Raw genomic sequence first — 6,380 nt, forward strand, 5'->3', positions numbered from 1 at the left:
GCGGCTCTTTGGCCCCTTGAGTGTGGCTCTTCCACAAAATACCATGCCTGGGCGAGTCTATTTTGAAGAAGTGGTGTTAGAAGAAGTTTAAGTTTAAAAAATTTGGCTCTCCAAAGAAATTTCAATCGTTGTACTGTTGATATTTGGCTCTGCTAATGAGTTTGCCGACCACTGCCCTAGGCAGTTTGGCTTAAGTGGATAGAGCCTCGGCCTGTGGACTGAAAGTTCCTAGGTTCAATTCCAGTCAAGGGCACATGCCCAGGTGTGGGCTTGATCCTCAGTGTGGGGGGTTCAGGCGGCAGCCAATCAATGATTCTCTCATCATTGATGTTTCTCTCTCCCCCTCTCTCTTCCTCTCTGAAATCAATAAAAATAGATTTCTAAAAAATTATTATAGCCCTAGCCAGTTTGGCTCAGTGGATAGAGCGTCAGCCTACGGACTCAAGGGTCCCGGGTTCGATTCCGGTCAAGGGCATGTACCTTGGTTGCGGGCACATCCCCAGTAGGAGGTGTGAAGGAGGCAGCTGATCGATGTTCCTCTCTCATCGATGTTTCTAACTCTCTATTCCTCTCCCTTCCTCTCTGTAAAAAATCAATAAAATATATATTAAAAAAAAAAAAGAATCTCCCACTCTCAGACATTTCTGTTGATTTCCTATTGTAAAACTGATAATGGCATGAAACACCCTGCATCAATGTCTGTTGTCAACTTTCCTCTCCATTCCCAATGGTGAAGGTTTTGAGGTCAGTGATTCACTCATTTAGCTTCAAATGTATTATCAACAGAAATATTTTCGCTTGTTGGTCTCTTCACGGGAACTTACCAAATATTTGTGCATATTATTATGTGACTTCTATGCGCATGTTCTTTTAAAAATATATTTTTTTTTTAATTATTTTTTTTAAATTATTTTTTAGAGAGAGAAACATCAATGAGAGAGAAACGTCATCCTGCACTCCCCCTACCGGGAACCAAGTCCAGACCCAAGCATGTGACCTCTTGGTTTTATCCTGGTTGATAAAAAAATTCATGTCACTGGATCATGGTGAGATAGAATTTAAGTAAAAATGAAAGGGACTGAGGGAAGGCCCAGGTTCAGTGTGAACAAACAAATGTCAGACGGGACAATGCGGTCAGAGAATATCAGCAAGTCAAAGGGCATTTCAGGAAGGACGGACACAACCAACTGAGAATAGGACTTTACCTGTAGAGAAACAGCCCTTTCTTTTTCCTCCTCTTTGGGCTTCTGCCTCAGGCAACAAGCGTGTTCAGCAGTGAATACGGGAAGATGGAAGTACGCGGTTTACCCACACACCCGCTTTCCTGCGCCGCCAGCACACGCAGGGCGGCTCTCACCATGCGGAAAGACGGCGTCTGCTGCTGACCGCCACGGGGGGGGATTCGGGGCGGTAAACGGCAGTCAGAGACGAGCGAGTTTGCCCACCCTTTTCTTCGAATCTTACTCGCGCGTACACCCCGGCGGTAGGAACCTTTGCAGAGCTGACCCGCCCCGTCAGGTGTCAGGCGACACGACGGGAAACCTGAGAAGCCGAAACCCTGGGCTAGAGGAGGACTCCAGGGCTGGGGACAGAGGGGCGTCGCAGGCCAGGGCTGGGGTCGTCCGAATCCCAGGACCCAGGGGAGGGAATCCCAGGACCCAGGGGAGGACGTGGCGATTGCGGGTGGAGAAGACGCTCCAAGGCCTGGCGGGAGAGGACCCGCCTCGCGGAGACCTCAATGGCCCCTGAGGGGCAGCAATGTCGCTAAAGGACAAAAAGGGAAACGCTTGGAAAGACGGTACACGCAGACCGACTGCTGAGGGCAGGGAGCAGCCTAGGAGCCATTTTAAGCCCGGGCCTCTGAGGAGGACGCCTACATTGACACGGAGGGCGGGGCCGCCTGCGGGGAATTCCAGGTGCAGGGCGACCCCTAGAGCCTGCGGGAAGGGGACGGTTATGAAACGCAGAACTAGAAAGACGAACTCACGCTCCGCAGGGTGACCTTCGCCGTGTCTCCCACCTTCCGAGCTCCTACAAGATGGCGGTGGAGGGGAAGGGACGTCCCGGGGGCCGGGCTCTCGCGAGAGGCGGGGCTTCGGAGAGGCCGCGCTTGCGCTGCTACCACCTGCAGGTGGGAAAAAAAAAATCTGTGCAGGAGCGTGGCCTGCGTGGAGTAGGGGCCTAGTGAGGAGCCACGCATGCGCAAGTCCGGGAGCCAGCCAAAGGAAACCCGCGCAGAGCCCGGACCGCTCCTCAGTCAGGCTTCCGCTTGGTTTGCAGCAAAAGAAAAAAACCCACCCGGCAGGGCGTGGCCTGAGGGGCGCTTTAGGGCAGGGCCAAGAGGCTGGGCATGCGCAGTAGCCGCAACGAACCAAAAGTGACCCTGCGTGGGAAGCCGACTGGGAAGGGTCTGAGCTCGCAAAGTTTCTATTTCGGGTAAAGAAATGCTCTTCTGAGGAGCGGCTGTCGCCATGTCCTCGGCCGCCGCCCGCTAGGGTCCGTTCGCGCCGGTCCTGTCGGCCACGTCCCGTGCAGGCCCTTCGGAGCCGTCGGTGCGAGACGTGAAGGGGCACCTCCTCTGCCGCTAGTCGCTGAGCGGCCAGGCTGCGAGCCGGCCTCTTGGGCCAACATGTCCCTGCTCTGTCCGTCATTCCCGCACAGACGGCCAAGTGCCCGACATCTCCGATGACGGCCGCGCTGGAGAGTACAGTCTCCCAAGGAGAGAGCGAGGCCAGAAAGCGCTTCTCTTCTGGTACCTGCAACCACCGGTGGCCGTCGCGAAGAACATCGTCTCTCAGTCTCCAGCATGAGCGCCCTGCGGACGTGCTGGCCCGGTCCAAAGTGGAAATTAAGTTATCCGTCATCCCGGAAGGCAAGAGCAGGGCCTTCAAGCGGAGAGGCAAACCGCTGATGGTGCGCCGCAGAACCAAGGTGGAAGTTGACCAGGAAGCCGCCGTGGACACGTCCCTCCTGAGGGATCCACCGAACGAGTGAAGAAACCTGAGTGCGTCATCCTGATAGTCCTTTATACTTATTTTTATCGATTTCAGGGAGGGAGAAATAGAAACAGTGAAGAGAGAATCGTTGGTTAGCTGCCTCCCGCAAGCCCCACACTGGGGATCCTGGGGCTCTGGCAGCAACCTGGGCATGTGCCCCGACCAGAAATCTAACCATGACCTCCTGGTTCACAGGTCCACACTCAAACCACGGAGCCATGCCAGCCCGGCCATCCTCATGGTTTTTTTTGGCATGCGTCTTGGCTGTGTGTCCATTGCCAATGCAGGGAATTTTGGTGTTTATTACTGCCTTTGCCACGAGTCCCATTATGACCATTCTGGTAAGATCCAGGAGGCCTGTGCCCCTCAATCCTGCGGCTCCCTACTGAGTTCACTAATGAGGAAGTAGTGGTTGTTGGCTATTTTTTTTATATTTATTTTATTTTTGTATTTTTTTAATATATTTCTTTATTGATTTCAGAGAGGAAGGGAGAGGGATAGAGAGATAGAAACATCAATGATGAGAGAGAATAATTGATTGGCTGCCTCCTGCATGCCCCCTATTGGGGATCGAGCCCACAACCCGGGCATGTGCCCTTGGCCGGAATCAAACCTGGGACCCTTCAGTCCGCAGGCCGACGCTCTATCCACTGAGCCAAACTGGCCAGGGCTTATATTTATTTTTATTGATTTCAGAGAGGGAGAAATAGAAACATCAGTGATGAGTGAGAATCACTGATTAGCTGCCTCCTGCAAGCCCCACACTGGGGGTCCTGGGAGGACTCAAACTGGAGTCTTTGGCTCTTTAGGTCCTTGAGTATGCTCAGAAAATGTACTTGTGAATGTTAATGTGAAGTGAATTGGATCTAATGATGAACACTTTCAAGCATTAATCTAATAAAAAAAAAGCCACTAATAATCGAGCCATTCATCAGAGGGGAATCATTGTGACTTCTAAGGGGTGTATCAGAAAAAAAAAAAAGCCACTATTAAACAACGTGGGCTGGAAGGCTTCAGGAGTGAGGTGTCTTTGATACTTCCAAGTAAAAGTCACTGGCTGGTGTACAAACACACGCACGCGCACAAACAAACAAACAAAAAACCACCCACAAACAAATGCTCCTTGATGTTATAATGAGTGAAATAAGTCAGAGAAGACAAATACCACATGACTTCACTTTTATCTAAAATCTACAGAACAAAATAAATGATCAAACAAAATTGAAAGAGCCGAAACCGGTTTGGCTCAGTGGAGAGAGTGTCAGCCTGCGGACTGAAAGGTCCCAGGTTCGATTCCGGTCAAGGGCAGGTACCTTGGTTGCGTGCACATCCCCAGTAGGAGGTGTGCAGGAGGCAGCTGATTGATGTTTCGAACTCTCTATCCCTCTCCCTTCCTCTCTGTAAAATATCAATAAAACATATTTTTTTAAAAAATTGAAAGAGACTTACAAAAAGAGGACAAGATGGGGTTACTACAGGTGAGGGGGGTTTGGGAGTGGAGTGAAAAAGGTGAAGGGATCAAGAAGTACAAATTGGTAGACACAAAATAGGGGATTTCAAAGAACCATATGGGGACTATAGTAAAAAAAAACACGGTGTGTACTGGAATTATTGGTGGAAGCACTTTGTAAGGTCTGACTTTCTAACCAATGAGTGTACACCTGAAACTAATACACATTATTTGTTTTGTTTTGTTTTGTTAATCCTCACCTGAGGATATTTTTCCATTGATTTTTAGAGAGAGTGGAAGGGAGAGGGAGAGACAGAGAGAAACATGGATGTGAGACACATCCATTGGTTGCCACCTGCACACATACCGATCAGGGCCAGGGAACCTGCAACTGAGGTACCTGCCCTTGACTGGAATCGAACCCAGGACTCTTCAGTCCGCAGGCCGATGCTCTATTCACTGAACCAAACTGGCTAGGGCCTAATACACATTATTGAATGTAAACAGAAATTGAAGTTTTAAAAAAATGGTCTTATGTCTTTTGTGTCTGTGCAAGTGTTGCTGCCTACACGTTTTAAGTTACTGTGTACACCAGTTTTGAGGTAAAAGTTTAAGTGTGATGTGAACCACTTAGGTTGGAAACTACTAGTAAAGTTGAATGGCGTTATGTCAAAAGCTGTTTTTGATGCGCGGTGCACATAGATGTTGGTAGTGAGGCTGACGCAATTCTGCAGGAACTGGGATCTCAGTAATTTAATGAGTAACACTGGAAATTCTGAAGGATTCCAAGGAAAATCATGACAAGAAAGATTATTCCAATTATCAAGTACACATCTAGAAAAACCCCGCGGCAGGCGGTGGCCCACAGCCAAAGGCGGACAGACCGCGGGCCAGGGCCTCAGTTTCCGCCCAAAGGAACGCGGCGCCTCCACAGCGCAGCCTCCCGGGACGCGGACTCACCGCCGTGAGGGGCTCCGGGGCGGGGACCTCAACAAGGACTTCAGCGCCTGCAGCGCCCCTCAGCCTTCCCTGCTGGGAGGAGGACGGAGAGCAGCAGCTTTAAAGCACAAACACCTCCTCAGGGGGAACCGCCACTTTCCTCTCGACATCCGCTTCCGGGTCTGCACGGAACTGCGCATGCTCCTCCCTGCGGGATGGGCGGGGCCAGAGCCTGAGCTGAGCGACTCCGCGATGGGGGAGGGGCCAGGCCTGTGCAGGGACAGAGGGAGGGAGGGCCGGGCAGGAGTAAGGGGGCAGCCCTGGTTCCCTCACCTCCTCCCGCAGGGACAGCCCTTCGTGGTGGAGTTTCCACGTCATTGTTAGGGGTTTGGCTGGTGATGCGACTGTGAAAGGATTCACAAGGGAGAAAAGAGACAGGAGCAGAGAGGGTATTTATTTTACTTTGTTTAAAGGGAGGTGTGGGCCCTAACTGGTTTGGCTCAGTGGATAGAGCGCCGGCCTGCGGACTCAAGGGTCCCAAGTTCGATTCGGTCAAGGGCATGTACCTTGGTTGTGGGCATATACCCAGTAGGGGGTGTGCAGGAGGCAGCTGATCGATATTTTTCTCTCATCGATGTTTCTAACTCTATCCCTCTCCCTTCCTCTGTAAAAAATCAATAAAATGTTTTTTTTTTAATAATAAAATAAAGGGAGGTGTGGGAAGCTGCCCATTGTCTTCACTAACAGAGAGGTGTGGACAAGGAACACGGAAGGCTGGTTACCCTTGAGCTCTGTCAAAGGTCAGAGTTATGCACCCACTGTTTATTCGAGACAATGGTAGCTGAAGCAACTTCCCGACGAGATAGTCATGTAAATTCTTCCTGATAAGATTGTCTGTCTGTTACTGGAATTGCTTGCCTAAAGGCTATAGGTGTATCCCAAACTGAATAAAAGGATGGCAAGGCCTGAGCACAAGCGGAGTCCTCCCACTAGAG

Source organism: Plecotus auritus (assembly GCF_963455305.1).
Source record: "Plecotus auritus genome assembly, chromosome: 10".
Taxonomy (NCBI): Eukaryota; Metazoa; Chordata; class Mammalia; order Chiroptera; family Vespertilionidae; genus Plecotus; species Plecotus auritus.